Source organism: Stomoxys calcitrans, chromosome 1 (assembly GCF_963082655.1).
Source record: "Stomoxys calcitrans chromosome 1, idStoCalc2.1, whole genome shotgun sequence".
Lineage (NCBI taxonomy): Eukaryota > Metazoa > Arthropoda > Insecta > Diptera > Muscidae > Stomoxys > Stomoxys calcitrans.
The window spans coordinates 204,173,253-204,195,400 of NC_081552.1; the positions used below are offsets into that span (position 1 = coordinate 204,173,253).

The 22,148-nt window shown below is 42.4% G+C and overlaps 1 protein-coding gene across 2 annotated transcripts in view; it reads right to left on the minus strand.

Moving 5' to 3' along the window:
- LOC131995343 (uncharacterized) overlaps positions 1-22,148 on the minus strand; it is a 466,869-nt gene that overhangs the window by 356,658 nt on the left and 88,063 nt on the right. The gene's annotated exons all lie outside the window — the stretch shown is intronic.

Sequence of the window (22,148 nt, forward strand, 5' to 3'; positions counted from 1 at the left end):
AAAAGGCGCATTTATCATCCGATGTCGCCGAAATTTGGGACAGTGAAGCCCCTTGACATCTTTCTTAAATTTGGTCTAGATCGATCAAGATTTACACATAGCTGCCATATAGGCCAATCTCTCGTTTAAAGGATTTGGGCCCATAAAAGGCGCGTTTATTATCCGATTTCGCAGAAATTTGGGACAGTTAGTTAAGTTAGGCTCTTGCGACATTATTCTCCAATTTAGCTCAGATCGGTCCAGAATTGGATATAGCTACCATACAGACCGATTTCTCGATTTAAGGTTTTGGGACCATAAAAGGCGCAATTATTGTCAGATTTTGCCTTAATTTAGTACAGTGAGTTGCATTGGGCCCGTCGACATTCTTCTTTAATTTTGCTCAGATCGGTCCAGATTTGGATATAGCTATCTCTATAGACCTATCTCTCGATATACGGTCTTGGGCCCATAAAATGCGCATTTATTGTCCGATGTCGCCGAAGTTTGGGATAGTGAGTTGTGTTGGGCCCTTCGACATTCTTCTTTAATTTGGCTCGGATCGGTCCAGATTTGGATATAGCTGCCATATAGACCGATCTCTCGATTTAAGGATTTGTAGCCATAAAAGCCGCATTTATTGTCCGATGTCGCCGAATTTGGGGACAGTAAATTGTGTTGGCCCCCTGGACATTCCTCTTTAATTTGGCTCGGATCGATCTTGATTTCGGTATAGCTGCCAATTTGGGGACAGTAAATTGTGTTGGCCCCCTGGACATTCCTCTTTAATTTGGCTCGGATCGGTCTTGATTTCGGTATAGCTGCCATATAGACCGATCTCTCGATTTAAGTCTTTGTGGCCATAAAAGCTGCATTTATTGTCCGATTTTGATGAAATTTGGGACAATGAGTTGCGTTGGGCCCTTCGACATTCTTCTTTAATTTGGCTCGGATCTGTCCAGATTTGGATATAGCTGTCATTTAGACCAATCTCTCGATTTAAGGATTTGTGGCCATAAAAGCGACATTTATTATCCGATTTTGATGAAATTTGGGACAATGAGTTGCGTTAGGCTCTTCGACATTTTTCTGCAACTTGGCCCAAATCGGTCCAGATTTGGATATAGCTGCCATATAGACCGATATCTCGATTTAAAGTCTTGGCCATATAAAAGGTGCATTTATTGTCCTAGAGTTGCCGAAGTTTGCGATAGTGAGCCCCTCGACTTATTTCTGCAATGTGGTCTAGATCGATCAAGATTCAAAATCGGAACATATTTCGATATAGCTGCTATGGGCCATGAGGTATGCATTTTTCACCGGATTTTGACGAAAGGTGGTTTACATATATACCCGAGTTCGGCCGGCCGAACTTAATTTGTTACTTCCTCAGTTTCTTATAGTGATTCTTATAGTTTTCCGGGGCGGAGCGGGGCGACCGAACTTAAAGCCTTGATAATAATAATGCTGGTGGTTATGCCCCTAATAATGATGGCTTCATTTCTGAGGTATCCTGCCGTGTTAAACTTCTCTATCAAGTGGGGTCGCATAAACCACCAGGCCCCTTCAGCTTAAACTTTAATCGGATTGCACTAAGTGATATGAGAGAAGTATCCACTGTTCCTTCTATTGGAGCAATAAGAAGTTTTAGACATTTGACAATATTCATAAACATTTTTCTACGCTGTTGGCCACTGTGGACTAAATACAACTTGCCTGAACTGTAACTTCTGTATAATTACAGACCAGAGAGGGCTTTAACTTCGTCAGCCATTAACTAGACATGAAACACTAAAACATTCAATACACCACCTATCAGCAAATCACCGATGACTTGCTATGTTATTACGAATATTTTATTAAACACATAATTTGCAGAATGAAAGCAAAAAACAACAAAATGTCTTTAATAGTGTGGCGTGGTGTAAATTATATCAAATCAAATTTAATTATAGAACAAAGCTGCAGGAAATTCAAAAGGAGCTACTTTTGAGTCAAACTGGAATATAAAAAAATTTATAAGCAAAAGATCGAGATTGAAATGAGTTTAGTAGCGTATGATTTAAATCCAACTAAAGATTTATTTATGAGTAATATATTTCGCTTATTATTATTATAAAATCTAGTATTGCTGTCTGTAGTTTGTGGAGATCACTGATATTGCGTTATATCTTTCAACATTCATATCACATTTTGGTTCAAAGCAATCTCAACGTATTAGGTTTTAGGCACCGTAAATTTATATGATTTGGTTAGATATAAACTTTGTTTTTACTTCCAATACTTCAAGCTTGATTACCACAGACAGTCCTATGATTCGTGGAAATAGTAAAAACAAGTAAAAGTGTGCCGGGCCGAATCTTATATACCCCCCACCATGGATCGCAGTTGCCGAATTCTATGCGCGGTATCTCTTTTTAGGCAAACAAATAATATTGAATAAGAACTGTTATGCGATTGGAGCTATATCCAGTTATAGTCCGATTCGGATCATAAATGAATGCTGAACACTGTAGAAGTCATTGTGTAATATTTCAGTTCATTCGGATAAGAATTGTGCCTTGTAGGGGCTCAAGAAGCAAAATCAGGAGATCGGTTTATATGGGAGCTGTATCAAGCTATTGATCGCTTCAGACCATATTGAACACGTATGTCGAAGGTCATGATAGAAGCCGTTGTACAAAATTTCTGCCAAATCGGATGAGAATTGCGCCCTCTAGAAGTCAAGATCCCAGATCGGTTTATATGGCAGCTATATCAGGTTATGTACCGAGTTGCGCCATACTTAGCACAGTCATTGGAAGTCATAACAAAACACAAAAATTTCAGCCAAATCGGATGAGAATTGCGCCCTCTAGAGGCTCAAGAAGTCAAGACCCCAGATCGGTTTATATGGCAGCTATATCAAAATATTGACCGATTTAAACCATACTTACCGTAGCTGTTGTAAGTAATACCAAAACACTACGTGCAAAATTTCAATAAAATCGGATAAGAATTGCGCCCTCTAAAGGCTCAAGAAATCAAGACTCCAGATCGGTTTATATGGCAGCTATATCAGGTTATGGACCGATTTCAACCATACTCAGCACAAATCTTGGAAGTCATAGTAAAACACCTCATGCAAACTTTCAGCCAAATCGGATAAGAATTGTGCCCTCTAGAGGCTCAAGAATGTCAAAACCCCAGATCGGTTTATACGGCAGCTATATCAGGTTATGGACCAATTTGAACTATTCTTAATACACTTGTTGGAATTCATAACAAAACAATATTTCAGCCAAATCGGATAATAATTGTGTCCTCTAGAGGCTCAAGAAGTCAAGACCCCAGATCGATTTATATGGCAGCTATATCAGGTTATGGACCGATTTGAACCACTCTTAATACAGTTGTTGGAATTCATAACAAAACAATATTTCAGCCAAATCGGATAATAATTGCGCACTCTAGAGGCTGAAGAAGTCAAGACCCCAGATCGATTTATATGGCAGCTATATCAGGTTATGGACCGATTTAAGCCATACTCGGCACAGTGTTTGGATATCATAACAAAACACGTGGTGCAAAATTTCATTCTTATCGGATAATAAATGCGCACTCTAGAGGCTCAAGAAGTCAAGACCCAAGATCGGTTTATATAACAGCTATATCAAAACATGGACTGATTTGAGCCATACTTAGCGCAGTTGTTGAATATCATAACAAAACACCACGTGCAGAATTTCAGTTAAATCGGCAAGAATTGCGCCCCCTAGAGGCTCAAGAAGTCAAGACCCAAGATCGGTTTATATGGCAGCTATACAAGGTTATGGACCGATTTGGACCATACTTCGCACAAATGTTGGAAGTGATATTAAAACACTACGTGCGAAATTTCAGTCAAATCGGACGAGTTTTGCGTCCTCTAGAAGCTCAAGAAGCTATACCAGGTTATTAACCGATTTGGACCATACTTCGCACAAATGTTGGAAGTGATACCAAAACAACACGCGCAAAATCGGATAAGAATTGCGCCTTCTAAAAGCTCAAGAAGTCAAGACCCAAGATCGATGTACATGGCAACCATATCAGGTTATGAACCGATTTTGACCATACTCAGCACAGTTGTTGGCAGTGATATCAAAACACTACGTGCAAAATTTCAGTCAAATCGGACGAAAATCTAGAAGCTCAAGAAGTCAAGACCCAAGATCAGTTTATATGGCAGCTATATCAAAACATGGATCGATTTGGCCCATTTACAATCCCAACCGACCTACACCTATAAGAAGTATTTGTGCTAAATTTCAAGCGGCTAGCTTTTCTCCTTCAAAAGTTAGCGTGCTTTCGACAGACAGACGGACGGAATGACAGACGGACGGACGGAATATATATACTGTATGGGGTCTCAGACGCATATTTCGAGGTGTTACAAACAGAAGGATGAAATAAGTATACCCCCATCCTATGGTGGAGGGTATAAAAATATTACCAAAACGTTTTTTAGGATGTGGGTATACCCCCCATAGGATGGGGGTGTCATAGTTTCGTTATTCCGTTTGTAACTCATCGAAGCGTTGGGTTGAAAAGAGGATGCGGATATAAATCAGCCACCTGCCTCAATAGAGCCCACATCCCAGAGGTCTTTTTACGCTTATGAAGGGAGCTACAAGAAGTATATTCAGGACATTGGTTTATATGGAAGCTATATCAGGTAATAGACCGATTCAGATCATACCTAGCACGAATGTTGGTGGTCGTAGAAGGAGCTACAGTCATATCTATAGTCATATCAGGTGTGAATTAAAACCTCAAGGGGTTTAAAAAGTCATATCGATGGATCGGTTTATATGTTTTAGTTTTCCTATCGTCGCCTCGACTTTACCGCAATCGTGTGACCGGCTCCTATCCTCCATCCATTATTCTATTGCCTTCAGTCTCATAGTTGCAGTGGCGATGAGGTTCAGGATTGGAAGGTCTCCGTGGAGCATTCCTTCTCTGACCATCGCTACACTAGGTTTAGAATAGCACGGCCAGCATCTAATCCGATAAGCGTCTGTAATAAGTTGAAAACCAACTGGCCAAAATTCGGAAGACTTCTCCGAAGAAGACTTGGGGAAGATAATTTAAATTGTTCAAGCATAGAAGACATTGACGAAAATGTCAACAGGATTACAACTGCAACAGTGGGGTCTTTCGATAGTTGTCCTCTTCGAGAAAGGAAATCAGAAAAACCCTGGATGACCGGAAAGATTCGCAACATTGTGAAAGACGTACGCACGTCGTAAAAAAGCAGAAGTTTACCGGGATGTGTGGCACACACGCCTCAAGGAATACAATAAAATTACCAGAGCGGCAAAACAAGCCTTCTGGAAGCTTTTCTGTGAACGGCGATAATGGCGCCGCCAAGATGAAAAAGTTTATCTCAAAAGCCATGTCCAAAGTGAAACGTTAGCAGACGACATGGGAGTGGCAGCAGAGACAACGCAGGACATGTTGAGGCTTTTGATGAAAAAGCATATTCCGCAGGATACGACGGGACTCGCGGAGACAACGTAATCTTGGAATAGTGAGATTGATCGAAGGTTAATCGTAACGGAATTTAAGGTCAAGGAAGCCTCGAGGAGTTTCAAACCATTTAAGTCACCCGGGCCTGATGCAACATTTCCGGCTTTAATGCAAACGGAGGCCTAATCGGGCCACTATTTTCACAGGGTGCCTAGGACTTGCATATACTCCGAAAGCCTTGCATTAGAAGTGGTATTTATACTCAAGCCCGGGGTAGTGCCGGGGGTGGTATTTATACCCAAGCCCGGCAAGGCAAGTTATGCGACACCAAAGGCCTATAGACCTATAAGCCTTAGAGCGATTCTACTCAAAACCATGGAACATATTTGGAATACCATGATAAAGAGTACGACATCCAACGAACTGCTGAAATACAAACAGCATGCCTATGTCAAGGGAAGGTCAGTGGAGACTGCTCTACACGAGGTTGTGCATAAAATAGAAGAATCCTTCGATGCCAAGACGAACACATTGGCGGTTTGCATTAACATCGAGGGGGCGTTTAACAATGTGCGGACCAAGACAATGATTTATCCCTTAGACCAGGTGGCCTGGGTCCTAAGAGGCTTGATAAACCATACGCTAAGGAACAGGTGGGTGCCATGACATAAATATAAGGGAGAAAGTGGCACAGAGCATGCCACAGGGGGGCATTTTATCGCCACTCCTTGGGGAGACCACCATAAATAAACTATTATGGATGCTGACCTAGGAGGGATTTGAACTTCTAAGGGGTAAGGATCCGAACCAGCTATGCAGAAGGGCCGAAAGGGTCTTGCATATGGCATATGACTGGGCTAGACTCAGGGGTCTCAATATTAAGCCAGAGAAGACTGAAATATGCCTGTTCACAAGAAAGACGAAGGTGGGCCAATTTGACGCACCACACTTCCTCAATGAAACGATTTCGATGTCCGACAAGGTCAAATACTTAGGAGTAATCTTGGACAGGAAACAGAATTGAAAGTGTCACATTCAGAAGTGTACTGAGAAGACTCTTACATGTTGGGCAATATGTAGACGGGCCGTAGGCTCGAAAAGGGGCCTTAATACGAGGATAGTCCGCTGGCTCTATAGGAGCAAAATTAGACCTGTGCCAACTTACACCTCACTAAATTGGTGGATTTCGATGGAGCTAAAATGCAACGTCAGGACAATACAACAGGTTCAGAGAACATGTTGTCTTGGCGTAGCGTTGAGGACCACGGCCACTAGGGCACTGTAGACTATTCTCTACCCATTGATATACAGATTAAGTGTGAGACAGCCACTGCGGCTACGAGACTTAAGGCGATGGGAGAATGGTTTGAGGATGGTTTGATGGTTTGAGAAGGCGACGATAGGAACCTGGGAGAAAGGGAAGAGCTTTCCGATGGGATACCTGAGACGACACTTGAGGTCGAGTGCGAGGCACTGCTGACAGCGGCACAGTCTTGAACTGACGGAACATTAGTTTTGCCATCTGGGGGTCTACATTGAGAACCCAGGGGCTGAAGTCTAGGACGGGTAGGATGTCTGACAACGTCAAATATTTTGGGAGTAATCTTGGACAGGAAACTTAATTGGAAGTGTCACATTCAGGATCGTACTGAGAAGGCTCACAAATGTGGGCACTATATAGGCGGGCCCTAGGCTCGAAATCGGGACTGAATCCGAGGATAGACCACTGGCTCTACATGAGCGTGATTAGATCGATACTTACTTACGCCTTAGTAGTTTGGTGGAGTGCTAGGGAGAAAGAGGGCAACGTAAGGATAATACAGCAGGGGCAGAGAACATGATGTCTTGGCATAGGCGGAACGATGAGGACCACGCCCACTAGGGCACTGGAGACTATTCTAGATATTCGACCCATTCACATACAGATTAAGTATGAGACAGCCACTGCGGCTATGAGACTTAAGGCGATGAGTGAATGAGTGGAGGATGGGAGCAGCTCATACCATCGCTGTATAATCGAAGCGAGGAAGGGAAGAGGTTTCCGATCGGATACCTGAGACAGCACTTGAGACAACTTACGCCTCAGTAGTTTGGTGGCGTGCTATGGAGAAAGGGGGCAACGTAAGGATAATACAGCAGGTTCAGAGGACATATTGTCTTGGCATAGACGGAACGATGAGGACCACGCCCACAAGGGCACTGGAGGCTATTGTAGTTATCCGACCCATTGACACTGCGGCTTTGAGACTTGAGGCGATGGGTGAATGGGTGGAGGATGGGAGCAGCTCATGCCATCGTTGTATAATCGAGGCGAGGAAGGGAAGAGATTTCCGATCGGATACCTGAGACGACACTTGAGGTCGGATAGATCAAAGCTAGACGACAGAGTGGGCCTGGGGATCTACATTGAGAACCCAGAGACTGAGATCTGTTTTAGACTGCCTGACCATAATACGGTCCTGCAGGCGGGGATCCGGGCGATCACGGAATGAGTGAGATGGTGTGGTGCTAAGGCGAGGACGAATGCTTTATAGTCGTCCTCGCCTGTCTGAACTGCTTTACAGACATTAAAATGACCATAAGGACAATAACAATAGGGTCGCGACAGTCTTGCAGTGTAAGAAGGAGATTAACGCTTTCTCTGAGGATGGCACCGTCCCCATAATTTGGGTGCCGGGCCATAACGGAGTAAGGGGGAGTAAAAGAGCAGGCGATTTGGCAATGAAAGGCAGAGGGCTGCCGTTAATTAACTTGGTTAACCCCAAGCCTCTCGGGTTGACGCAGCCCGAGTTAAGGGCGTGGGCGAGGAACGCCCACTGTGGAACAGCGAAACAGTCGATAGGAAGGCGAAAATCCTATGGGGTGATCCGGATGCAGGTAACAATGTGGAATAGCGAAACAGTCGGTAAGACGGCAAAAATCCTATGGAGGATCCGAATTGTGAGAGGACAAGGCTATTACTGAAAAGAAGTAAGAAAGAGGTCAGTATAGCTTTTGCGATACTGACACATAGGACTACGAGCTCACTTATGCAAAATCGTTGCGGCAAGTGAGAGCATGTGTAGGGCATGTGGGAAAGATGATGAGACATTGGAGCATTTCCTATGTATTTGCCCGGTTTTTGAGGCTAATAGACGCCAGTACTTAGGTGGGGACACAATATCAGACATGAACCAACTTAAGGGAGGGGTATGGAAAACAATTAAGGATTTTGTAAGTAGCACGGAATTCCTATATTAAAATTTTGTTTATCGAGGTTAGTTTTTAGAGCTAATAGCATGCCGATTACTGGCTTATGTGTTTGTCCATAGTGGCATGGGGCGGATTAATATCAGCACCCTCCTTTCAACTTGACCTAACCTAATAAAACTAAGAATGAACTTTAATCAAATATACATTTTTTACAGAAGAAAGAATGCAATTACAGAGTCACAAGCTGTGAAAAAATTTGTCAACGCCGACTATATGAAAAATCCGCAATTACTTTTTGGGCAACCCAATATTATCACATCCAAATACTCCTCCCAAGTAATAAGTCCAACAAAGTTGACTTACTGACGATAGCACTCTAACTTTCAAAGTTACAAATACTGTTTATTAGCGTAGGTGGGTTGGGATTGTAAATGAGCCAAATCGGTCCATGTTTGATATAGCAGCCATATAAACCAATCTCTTGATTTGACTTCTTGAGCCTCTAGAAGACCCAATTCTTGGCTGATTTGGCTGAAATTTCGTACGTTGTGTGTTTTAATTGCAAATTTTGCCCATGAACATTCCCCTAAGTAGCAGGGGCAAACTTCTCACATATCAATGAGTGCAGTCCGATTCAAGTTTAAGCTCAATGATAAGGGGCCTCATTTTTATAGCCAAGTCCGAACGGCGCGCCGCAGTGCGACATCTCGATTCGAACCCAGGCGTTTAGCGTCATAGGCGGACATGCTAGCCTCTGCGCTCGGTAGCCTATAACCTGATATAGCACCTACTTTAACCAATGTAGCTATTTCACTTCTTGAGTCTCTAGAAGACGCCATTATTATTCGATTTGCCTGCTATTTGAAGTTGCTATTCTATATGACTTATAACAGCCATGACAAGTTAGGTCCATATCGTCTTAAACTTGTTATTAGTTTTATATATTCAAAAAAGTCACTTGTCACATGGTGGAGGGTAGGCCGAATCTTTCCTTTTTTTCAATTTCTCAAAGAATCTTTTTTCAGTTGTTAGAGATTGTGTTCTCAATTTTCAACCAAAAAAACGAAAAAATTCATATGAAGTTGACAACAAAATGACTGAAAATCCATAGAAACTACTCAAATTTGTCTTTAAAGGATTCACAGTGAGCCCGTGAATTCTCTACAATAATCCTCAGCACTGTATTTTTCTCAATTTCATGCTGTGCCCATTTAGCAATTACGACTAAAAGATATTAGAAGTCTTTAACAGAAACCATTTTCGTAAAAGCTAAGCAAAGGCATTGATGTGAACACATCCTTTCAAATGTAAACCATCCTAAATGTTGATTCAAACTAAGGACAGAGAAAGGAATTTTGTCTGTGGTTTCCTTATTCGGTTACCCAAGCAAAAGTTTGAAATGAATGTTTGACTGAATGACGTCTACACTAAAACAATATTTGTTGTTGGAAGTTAATGTCGAAAGGATGTTGGAATGTTTTTGATAAAGTTTTTGAGAGTTCATTTACTTTAGTTTAAAAACTATTCACTATTGCCACAGATGTATGCAAGGGTGAATTGTTTTGGTTTTTGGCAAAGAAAAGTGCGTACTCAGTGAGATAGGTTGGTGTGTTAGGCAAAGGACCAACAGTGCCACTACCGCTGCTGCAATCGGGCACCTTTAGCGCTCCAGCTTCTCCAGTGCTTTTTGGACCCGCAAAGGTTAGAAAATTGCCAGATCTAGGAGATGAGAGTTTTTGTTTGCGTTCTCAAAGTTTTCTGGTTCATGTTGCCTTTTGAGGGCGACCATAAAAGAAAACGCAACAGGGGAAGACCAAAACTCCCATGGAGTGACCAAGTGGAATGCAAAATCTCGAAACTGGATATCAGAGATTAGAGTAGAAGCATATAAGATCGAGGCGCCTGGACTTCTATTCTACGTTCGGCTAGAGGAATACAGAATATTTATCTGTAATGGCTAAATAAAGTAAGTAAAAAGCTCTGAAAGTAGCTTAAAAACAAAAAATTTGTATTCAAAATTGGGGTGGGATAGCCAGATGGGCCGCCCCAACCCCAAAACATGCCTAATGCTAATATACACCAATCACTTCAATATGGGAGTCAAACGAAAGGTATTAAAGGTAGAAAAGGCATCTAATATGTGAAACTGTGAAACTAGAACTGGTCATATCGAGAAGAAGCCCGACCACTGCAATGCGTATCAAGCGGAGATCCTTGCAATTAAAGAGAAGGTAAAATGGCTAAGATATAACGTCATAACGATAACTGGCATAAATGTCTTCTCAGACAACCAGGCAGCCTTTAAATCCCTGGAGAATTTCTGAATTGAAAAACCGCCCTCGACTGTCGCAGATCTCGCAACGAGATGGCTGTTCAATATTCAAATATTCAGTTCAATATTCATCTGTTTTGGGTTCCGGGCCACAGAGATATCCCAGGGAATTGTGAGCGGACAAGCTTGCGAGACTAGGTACTATCCTACACATCCAGGGACACTGAAATCTGTGGGTATACCTCTAGTGACATAAAAAGCTAAGTTTTCAGGACAAGGTCAGTGAATGATAGATGATCAAAAAGCGACGGTTGTGAGCGCATTCTAAAATTATGTGGCTTGGTCGAGACCTGAAGAGGTCTAATTCGTTGCTGTCGCAGGCTAGAACAGACATCTCAGTAATTGCGCCCCTCATGACAGTTCGCTGTCTGATCGGAAAACATGCTGACACACTGAAGGCTGCTAGTAACGACTTTTGCAGAAGCTGTGTGGACGTCGAGGAAGAAGAGACTATAGAACATCTGCTGCGTGTATTCCGCACTGGCAATCAGAAGAAGTTCCGCTTTAGGTTCTCATTTCTTTGAGAACTTGTCTGATTTAGCAGATGTGCACATGCGCAAGTTGTTGAGTTTTTTAAAGCGATCTGAATGGTATTAACTTCAAGCCATCTTCGTTCTCCTGTTCCTGTGGTATCACAATGGACGATAACGTCTAAGTGTGATGGCAGACTGCCACTTTAACCTAACCTAGTTTGGATGTTAGACTTTCTTCATTTTTAAAATCCTTTATTTGAGTCCGATATTCCCATGGGGATTGTGGAAGTGGTATGTCCCCGCAAACATTTGGCCTCACATATCAATGAGTGCAGTCCGATTCAAATTTAAGCTCAATGATAAGGGGCCTCCTTTTTATAGCCGAGTCCGAACGGCATGCCGCAGTGCGACACCTCTTTGGAGAAAAGTTTTATATGGCATAGTACCTCACAAATGTTGCCAGCATTAGGAGGGGAAAACCACCGCTGAAAATTTTTTCTGATGGTCTCGCCAGGATTCGAACCCAGGCGTTCAGCGTCATAGGCGGACATGCTAACCTCTGCGCTACGGCAGCCTCCATTAAAAAAAAAAACAAAAACTCTTTTGTGTACCAAAGTTCCAAAATTCAGATCCCTAGCTCAATTTACAGAAAAAGTACCAAATAATACCAATTGTGGTACTAAATGTACTTTTTTCCTTCCACTTTCGGTACGATTTTCCAAATTCTTTTTCCGAACCTTATTTTTTCGAGGCGTGAATTTGAACTCAAGAACATAATTCTAGCCCTTAATTTTATTAGCCCGTTCGCACTGGGAAAATATGTACCATTTCGTACTTTATGGTACTTTTTAGTACCTAAACCAAATCCGGCCATATCCCGTGCCTATGACCCAAGACCAACATTTGTTTGGGCCGTTTGGGCGGTAATCGGCCAATGGGACAAACGTTCTATCATAGCCAATTTAAAAAAAAAAAAGATGATACAAAAAAGAAAATCAGCCCTCGGTAAGTCAGTCAATCGACCAGTGTGTCCAGTTTAGGCAGTTTTGGCTCGGGCGCCATCTCAGACACTTGCTGCCTAATGTTGAAACTAGATTCGTATTTGAATACCAAAAACCCTTCATTTGAGACGCTTGTTGCCTCCCCAGATTTACATGGTCGTTTATGGGGTTATTTGGAGTTCGGACGGTTTCAACAGACTAGATCCACACATATGGCTTCTTGAGCTTCAAGCATTGCCGGAATGGATTTCTTCAAACTAATTCAAGCATTAACTCTGTATAGTTCCCTACAGTGCTACATAGTGTTGTACATTTACATGACAATCAATCATAATTTCAAAGTCCCTTTAAGAACAAAAATATCCGTATCCGGTCAAATTCTCTATTTGAACCATATACCATATTTAAATATAAAAAAAGTGCTACTAGCGCTCCTAGAAAAACTCTCCTTTTTAAATGGGGTGTGTGTGCGTGTGCAAGTATATAAACTCATAGATACACAACGAAGCATGTATTAATAATTGTGCGTATTGGTGGTGTATATAAAAAAAAAAAAAAAAAACTTTGCGTATTTGTTCTTATATAGGTTAAGTTGGCTTTTTTTAACAACACCACCCCTCTGCCTATATACCCTCCCCTGGCCATGGGCTTTGCTGCATATGAGCCAAACTTGGGCCGCTTATTTACTTCGCCATGACTTTTACAGGCAAAATGCCCGTTCATCCATCCTGGTGTCTGCCAGTGTCTGCTAATGATGGTGGCGCGCCACAATTTTGCTGCCATGGCATCTGCCTGCCAGCCTGGCTGCCTGTTTTTTGTTTTTATTTCTGCCTTTCTCTGCAGCCCGGCTCCGTGGTAGTTTTCAAATAAGTGCTCAAATTCTTTAGCCAAGCCAGCTATGGTTTGACTGCCTGTTTAATTACCCAAACAGCTAGCTAGTTGTTGGTTGCCTGGTTGGATAGTCGATGGATTGTTGGTCTGATGGCTGGCTTGCTGGGCTACATTGGATTGTTGTTGTTGTTGTTGTTTGGTGGTGCTCCCTGGCAGCTCCACAAAGTCAGGGCGAAAAAGAGCTCATACACTAGTATACATTCGTACACACTCAGCCCGCGACAGACTCTAGTGGAAAACCTGACGTAGCCTTTGTTGGCCCATTAGTTAGTGTCGCATTTCCATTTGGACTTTCAAAAGGCGTAGGAACCCAACTCTGAGTGGGATAATTTCCTCAAAGCAGGTTAGCATGTCTGCCAATGAAATTGAACGCCAGCATTTGAATCCTGACAGGAACATCGGAATACAAGAAAGGATGCGCTCGGTCGGGCTAAATTTAAGGAACCCACCAATATGGATAACGATAAAAATTTTTGCCTTCTTAACGTAGTTTGTAATACCCTCCACCATAGGATGGGGGTATACTAGTTTCGTCCATCTGTTTGTAACTACTCGAAATATTCGTCTGAGACCCCATAAAGTATATATATTCTCGATCGTCGTGACAATTTAAGTCGAACTAGCCATGTCCGTCCGTCCGTCTGTCCGTCCGTCCGTCTGTCTCTCGAAAGCACGCTAACTTTGGAAGTAGTAAAGCTAGCCGCTTGAACTTTTGCACAAATATTTCTTATTAGTGTAGGTCAGTTGGGATTGTAAATGGGCCATATCGGTCCATGTTTCGATATAGCTGCCATATAAACCGATCTTGGGTCTTGACTTCTTGAGCCTCTAGAGTGCGCAATTCTTATCCGATTGGAATGAAATTTTGCACAAAGTATTTTGTTATGATATCCAACAACTGTGCCAAGTATGATTGAAATCGGTCCATAACCTGATATAGCTGCCATATAAACCGATCTGGGATCTTGACTTCTTGAGCCTCTAGAGGGTGCTATTCTTATCCGATTGGAATGAAATTTTGGACAAAGTATTTTGTTATGATATCCAACAACTGTGCCAAGTATGGTTCAAATCGGTTATACCTGATATAGCTGCCATATAAAGCGATCTGGGATCTTGACTTCTTGAGCCTCTAGAGGGTGCAATTCGTATCCGATTGGAATGAAATTTTGCACAAAGTATTTTGTTATGATATTCAACAACAGCGCCAAGTATGATTGAAATCGGTTTATAACCTGATATAGCTGCCATATAAACCGATCTTGGGTCTTGACTTCTTGAGCCTCTAGAGGGTGCAATTCGTATCCGATTGGAATGAAATTTTGGACAAAGTATTTTGTTATGATATCCAACAACAGCGCCAAGTATGGTTCAAATTGGTTCATAACCTGATATAGCTGCCATATAAACCGATCTAGGATCTTGACTTCTTGAGCCTCTAAAGTGCGCAATTCGTATCCGATTGGAATGAAATTTTGCACATAGTATTTTGTTATGTGATATTCAACAACAGCGCCAAGTATGATTGAAATCGGTTTATAACCTGATATAGCTGCCATATAAACCGATCTGGGATCTTGACTTCTTAAGCCTCTAGAGGGTGCAATTCGTATCCGATTGGAATGAAATTTTGGACAAAGTATTTTGTTATGATATCCAACAACAGCGCCAAGTATGGTTCAAATTGGTTCATAACCTGATATAGCTGCCATATAAACCGATCTGGGATCTTGACTTCTTGAGCCTCTAGAGTGCGCAATTCGTATCCGATTGGAATGAAATTTTGCACATAGTATTTTGTTATGTGATATTCAACAACAGCGCCAAGTATGATTGAAATCGGTTTATAACCTGATATAGCTGCCATATAAACCGATCTGGGATCTTGACTTCTTGAGCCTCTAGAGTGCGCAATTGTTATGATATTCAACAACTGTGCCAAGTATGGTTCAAATTGGTTCATAACCTGATGTAGCTGTCATATAAACAGATCTGGGATCTTGACTTCTTGAGCCTCTAGAGTGCGCAATTCTTATCCGATTGGAATGAAATTTTGCACAAAGTATTTTGTTATGTGATATTCAACAACAGCGCCAAGTATGATTGAAATCGGTTTATAACCTGATATAGCTGCCATATAAACCGATCTGGGATCTTGACTTCTTGAGCCTCTAGAGGTCGCAATTATTATCCGATTGGAATGAAATTTTGTACGACGGATGCTCTTATGACCATCAACATACGTGTTTATTATGGTCTGAATCGGTCTACAGCCTGATGCAGCTCCCATATAAATCGATCTCTCTATGTTACTTTTTGAGCCCCCAGAGGGCGCCCTTTGGGGGTCCAAACCGGACCATATCTTGCTTTTGAATTATTTTATAACAATACTAGCTGAACCCGGCCCGCTTCGCTGCACCTTCTGTTCCTTTATATGGAGCAAAATTTTCCTTTGAATATTGATTTTCGACAATTTAAGAGCTTTTAGTGAAATACCATGCTAAGGAAATAGTAGAAGCTTGACTAACAGTTTAACAAGTGCCTTTATCTGCATGTCATCTTTACTGTTCTACGAATTTAAGATTGGATGTAGGGTGTACTCCATTCTTAAAATACTTTATTTCAGCCCTATATTCTCATGTTATCTGATTTAGCGGTGTTTTCGGGGGTGAGGTGGCCCACCAGACACATGGCCCTGAAAAAATATCAGCATCGTGGTCTTCTCTCAAATACCATTTATTCAAACCCCATATTGCCATTGGTTTAAAGGGAGTTTACAGGATGAAGCGTCCCCCAAACACCTGGCCTCAAAATCGGTTATAAAATTTGTTTTCTAATCTCAAATACCTTTCATTTGAGCCTCATGAGGTCGAAAAATTTTTGCCCTTTGGGGGATGTTTTAGGGAAGGGGTGATGGCCTGAATACATGGTCCTACAGTTGGATATCAAATTCGTATTCTACTCCCAAATACCTTTGAGCCCCATATTGCGATGGTCAGTAAAAAATTGCTGTTTGTGGGGTATTTAAGGAAAAGGGTAGACCCCCACAAAATTGGTCCCAAATGTGGGTATCTATTCTTGCTCTGCACCCCACATTGAAATGGTCGGTAAATATGCCCGATTTAGGGGTGTTTTGAAGAGTGGGGTAGTCCCCCATACATTAAGCCCTGAAAATATATCAGCAACGTGCTCTACTCTCAAATATCATTTATTTAAACCCCATATTGACATTGGCCTAAAAATTCGATATCAATTCGTTTTCTTATCTCAAATATCATTCATTAAAATCCCTTATTCCATAAGCCAGCAAATATGCCCGGTTTGGGGTATTGGCCCTAAAAACTATGAATATCGAGCTCCACTGTCTTGAAGACCCAAATTGTTTGGGTGAGCAAAGACGTCCTACTTGGGGGTTGTTATGGTGGGGGGATGTCCCCTAGACAGTTGGTTCCGAATGATGATATCAGATTCATGGTCTACTCCCAAATACCTTTCATTTGAGCCCCGTTTTTCCATAGTCGGCAAACATGACCGGTTTGGGAGGAGTTTTGGGGGATGGGACGGCCACTCAGTGACTTTGCTTTGCAAATATATGTCAGATTCGTGTTATACTCTAAAAAAACTCTTTTTTGAGCCTCAAATTGCAAATAATTCTTATTCCCAATAGACACTCTTCCCGAATATTGATATCAGCTTCGTGCTTTACTTCCAAAAACCTTTGATTTGAACCCCATATTGCTATGGTCCTAAATTTATCCCATTTGGGGGATGTTCTCGGGGATGGGCGGCCCCCAAATACTTGTCCCACATTTGGATATCAGAATCGTATTCTACACTCATATACCTTTTATTTGAGCCCCCATATTGCCATGGTCAGTAAAAAGTCCTATTTGGGGGGTGTTTGGGAAAGGGGTGGACCCCCCCAAACATGGTCCCACATTTAGATATCAGATTCGTATTTTACTCGCAAATACCTTTCATTTAAGTCCCATATTGCCATGGTCGGTAAATTCGTCAAATTTAAGGCTATTTCGGGGGTTGGGGTGCTCCCCCAAACACTTAGTCCAACAATTGGATATCAAATATGTTTTCTAATTTTAAATACCTTTCATTTAAGTCCCATATTGTCATGGATGGTCTGTATATATTTGGTAAGTTTTGGAGGTGGGGTGGCCCCCTACGTACCCCATCCGAAATTTGGATACCAAATTTTTGTTTTTAGGTTACTGTAAGAGAGCATGCAAATTTTGTCTATGAAAATTCCACTAAGGAACAGGGGCAAACTTCTCACATATCAGTGAGTGCAGTCCGATTAAAGTATAAGCTCAATGATAAGGGGCCTCCTTTTTATAGCCGAGTTCGAACGGCGTGCCGCAGTGCGACAACTCTTTGAAGAGAAGTTTTACATGGCATAATACCTCACAAATATTGCCAGCATTAGGAGGGGAAAACCACCGCTGAAAATTGTTTCTAATGGTCTCGCCAGGATTCGAAACCAGGCGTTTAGCGTCATAGGCGGACATGCTAAACTCTGCGCAACGGTGGCCTCCAAGAGAGCACACAAAACATAAATCGCACCACCCGTTTCCAAGATCTGGCGTTTCTGGAAATTCGAGTAAGGGGAGGGTCCGATGATCTCAGCAGGATACGAATCCAGGCGTTCAGTGTCATAGGCGGACATGCTTATCTCGGCTACGATGGCTTCCAGGTTTAACAGGAGGCTATATTCCAATCTAGCCCGGCCGACACGCGATAACTATGAATACCACATAAACTGGAACTTTGAGTCCCGTCTTGTGGGGTGTCCATGGTTATCACGGGAAGCTTAGCTGAAAGCTATCGGGCGTCCACAGATTGCGTTTTTAATGCGGAGTAGCTGCAAGTGCGGCTGCGGGCAGTCAAAAATTATCAAGAGGAGAGTCTCAGTGAGAAATCAAGTGGCACTGGCTCTTAATGAAATACTAAGTGCCAATGATACTCGAGATGACAATGCGAGTAATGGCGCCTTCAAATAACCATTGGCCAACATCAGCGTATGTTCCCAGGTTAGGGGCGGCTGGTGGCGAGCGTCCGATCTTGGAGCAAGCGGCTCGCCACAACGAGGGATACATGTGCAATGCCACAAAACCCATGCGGTTGGGGCGCTGGGCCAGTAACCCGCCCCGGAAAACTATGAGAACTACTATGAGGAACAAAGGAATAGTAAAAAAGGACCCCCCCCCCCCCAACGTTGACGACCCACGCAAACGACAAAAAGGACCATGATTTGCGGATCTGCATTTGGAATGTCCGCACTCTTTTTAGAGAAGGTGCGGTATACACGCTGGCGGATGTATCAGAGAAGTACAAGGCAGATATTACCGCCTTACAGGCAATGCGATGGACTGGGAATGGCGTCACTATAACACCAAACGGTGACATACTATGCTATAGCTGCCATAACACGAGACATGAATTTGGCAGTGGATTTGGGAAACACCTTGTCTCCAGCATTACTCCGGTGGATGAGAGGTTAGCCTCAATCCGCATAAAAGCAAAACTCTTCAACATCAGCCTTATTTGTGCCCATGCCTCGACGGAAACAAAGACGAGCAGACCAAGGATATTTTCTACGAGCGCCTAGAGAGAGAATATGACCGCTGCCCCGCTTATGAAATTAAAATCATTCTGGGAGATTTTAATGCGAATATAGGGAAGGAAGACGCACCCCTTTGAACATGGCGAGGAAAATACGATCTGACACTGCACGGAAGTTCGACATTGGAAAGCTGCAAACACAACAGACGGCAACGGCATTCTCCACTCGACTGACCCAACTGCTTGATGAAAGCACCACTTGTTCCGATGATATAATAGCGCAGTGGTAAACTATTGCCCACTCCATGGAAAATGCCGCGAAATCCGTACTTGGGGTGTCGTGATGCTACTGAAGCCAAGAATGCGGCATGTAGAGCAACCCTGCAAACAGTAGCAACGTGCCAGATGAAGGAGAGGTGTCGGGAGAAAAGGAGAGAGGAAAAACGCCTATTCCGCTGAAAGAAAAGGAAAATGGAAAGACGTGAGTGTGAGCGAATTGAGATGTACAGGAGTCTGAATGAAGTCCGGAAATTCTACCAAAGAATTAAACATCGAACCGATGGCTTTGATGCAGTCATATCCTTCTGCAGAGACAAAGAAGGAAATCTGGTAACTGACACAGATAACCTGCTAAAGATATGGAAAGAACATTTCACCCAACTGCTAGTGTCCGATGTTGGGGGCGAAGAGCATATAGCAAAACCAATCCCTGATGATGATATAGAATGTTTACCTCCTAGTCGGAATGAGGTCCATGTAGCAGTGATCCGACTGAAGAACAACAAGGCAGCAGGAGCCGACGGGTTGACCGCTAATGGCCGGAGGCGACATAATGATATGGCGTATGTATCAATTTTTGTCTGGGCGATATGACTAGAAGAACGCATACCCGATGATTGGAACCTCAGCATACTATGTCCCGTACCCAAGAAAGGAGACAAGACGGAATGTCCCAACTACAGAGGAATAAGTCTCCTCCCCATCACATACAAGATACTCTCGAGCGTACTGTGTGAATAATTAAAACCTAAAGTCAATGAGATACTTGGGTCCTATCAATGCGGCTTAAGACCTGGTAAATCCACCCTGGACCAGATATACACACTGCGCCAAATTCTGGAAAAGACCCGAGAAGGACAAATCAACACCTATCTCTTTGTTGACTACAAAGTCGCTTTCAACAGCCCCAAATTTTAATAGTTTCAAGCCATGTCTAAGTTGGGTATCCTTGCAAAATTAATAAGACTCTGCAGGATGACACTTGCTGATACGCGTTGCTCAGTAAGAATAGAAAAGAATACCAAACGAGGTTTCAGACAAGGAGACAGCTTATCGTGTGATCTCTTTAATATCCTGATGGAGAAGATTATGCCGACGACATCAACATCATAGGTCGGTCACCGGAAGAAGTAAGCCTTGCAGCCTTTAAAAGAATTGAAAGAGAGTCAGAGATAATGGGTCTGGCAGTAAATGGAGATAAAACGAATTCGATAGTATCAACACACAAAATTGCGGCTTTCAGCGGCTTAAGTCAAATCGGGAGATCGGTTTATCTGGGAGCTATATCAAATTATAAAGCGATGTTGACCGTACTTGACACAGTTGTTGGAAATTATAATAGAACACGACATGCGAAATTTCAGTCAAATCGGACAAAATTTGCGGCATCTAGCGGCTCAAGAAGTAAAATCCGGAGATCGGTTTATATGGGAGCTATATTGAAATTTGAACCGATATGGCCGGTTTGCAATCCCCAACGACCTACACCGAATCTTAGTATTTGTGCAAAATTTCAAGCGGCTAGCTTTACGCGTTCGACCTCTATCGTGATTTCGACAGAAGGACGGACGGACATGGCTAGATCGATTCAGAACGACGAGACGAACAAGAATAAATATACCCTATGGGGTCTTAGACTAATATTTCGAGGTGTTACAAACGGAATGAGTATACCCCCATCCTATGATGGTGGGTACAAAAATGGAAAGAGTTGGGAACCACAACTTTTAAATAGTCAGCAAATTTATCAACCTAGGAACCGCCGTAACCGAAACGAATGACACCAGTTTTGGGATAGAACGAAGAATAATACTGGCAAACAGATGCTACTGCGGATTAAGTAAGCTGTTTAGAAACAAAGCCACCTCTCGACAGAGGAAGACTGCACTATACTAGACACTGATACTACCCGTGTTGTTATATGGTTCTGAGGCATGGATACTTGTGAAAGCATACGAGGCAGTGCTTGGAGTGTTTGAGAGAAAGAGTCTTCGTAAAAAAAACATGGATCAGTTTGTGGAATGGTGAATATAGACGTCGTATGAACCACGAGCTGTATGATGACGATAGCATTGTAACACGTTTCAAAATACAACGGATGCGTTGGCTAGGTAATGTTGTCAGAATGGATGAAGGAGCTCCAGCAAAGAATTCTTTTGAAGGAAAACACGGTGGTACACGCAAACCGGGAAGACTAAAAGCCCGATGAAAAGATCATGTGGTGGAAGACACCTCGAAACTTGGTGTCATGGATAGAGATGGGTAAAAGGTATTTACCCAATTTATCAGGAGATCGGTCTATATGACAGCTATATCCAAATATGGGCCGAGCTGAACGATATTCATCAAAAAGATTTAGAGGAGTACCGGAACTCGCTGAGCCAAATTTCATCGAAATAGAATGAAAAATGCTCATCTTATAGGCTCATTACACAATATCGGGAGATCGGTATATATGGCAGCTATATCTGAATATGCTCCAATCTGTACTACATTCACATTTACCAGGAATGGGTAGGGGTCTACCAGAACACACTGTGCCGAATTTCATGGAATTCAGGTAATAAATGGATCTTTTATTGCCTCCCCTATTTCGGGAGATTGGGCGGTCGGTCTATCGGGCAGCTATATCTAAATATAGTCCGATCCGAACCGCATTTCACAGAAATGAATAGGGGTCTACCAGAACTCACTGTGCCAAATTTCATCGAAATCGGATGAAAAATTACCAATTTTTTGCCTCAAGACTTTAAGTCTGGTGATCGGTCTATATAGCGGCTATATATAACTAAAATCCGACTTTATGAGATGGGAAGTTCAGGGTTTTTATACAAAGAATACGAAATCATCAAAAATATCTGCAAAATGATAAATACCCAAGCGTTGGGTATTTACCCGGTAGAAACCCATCTCTAGTCATGGATTATAGGAGGA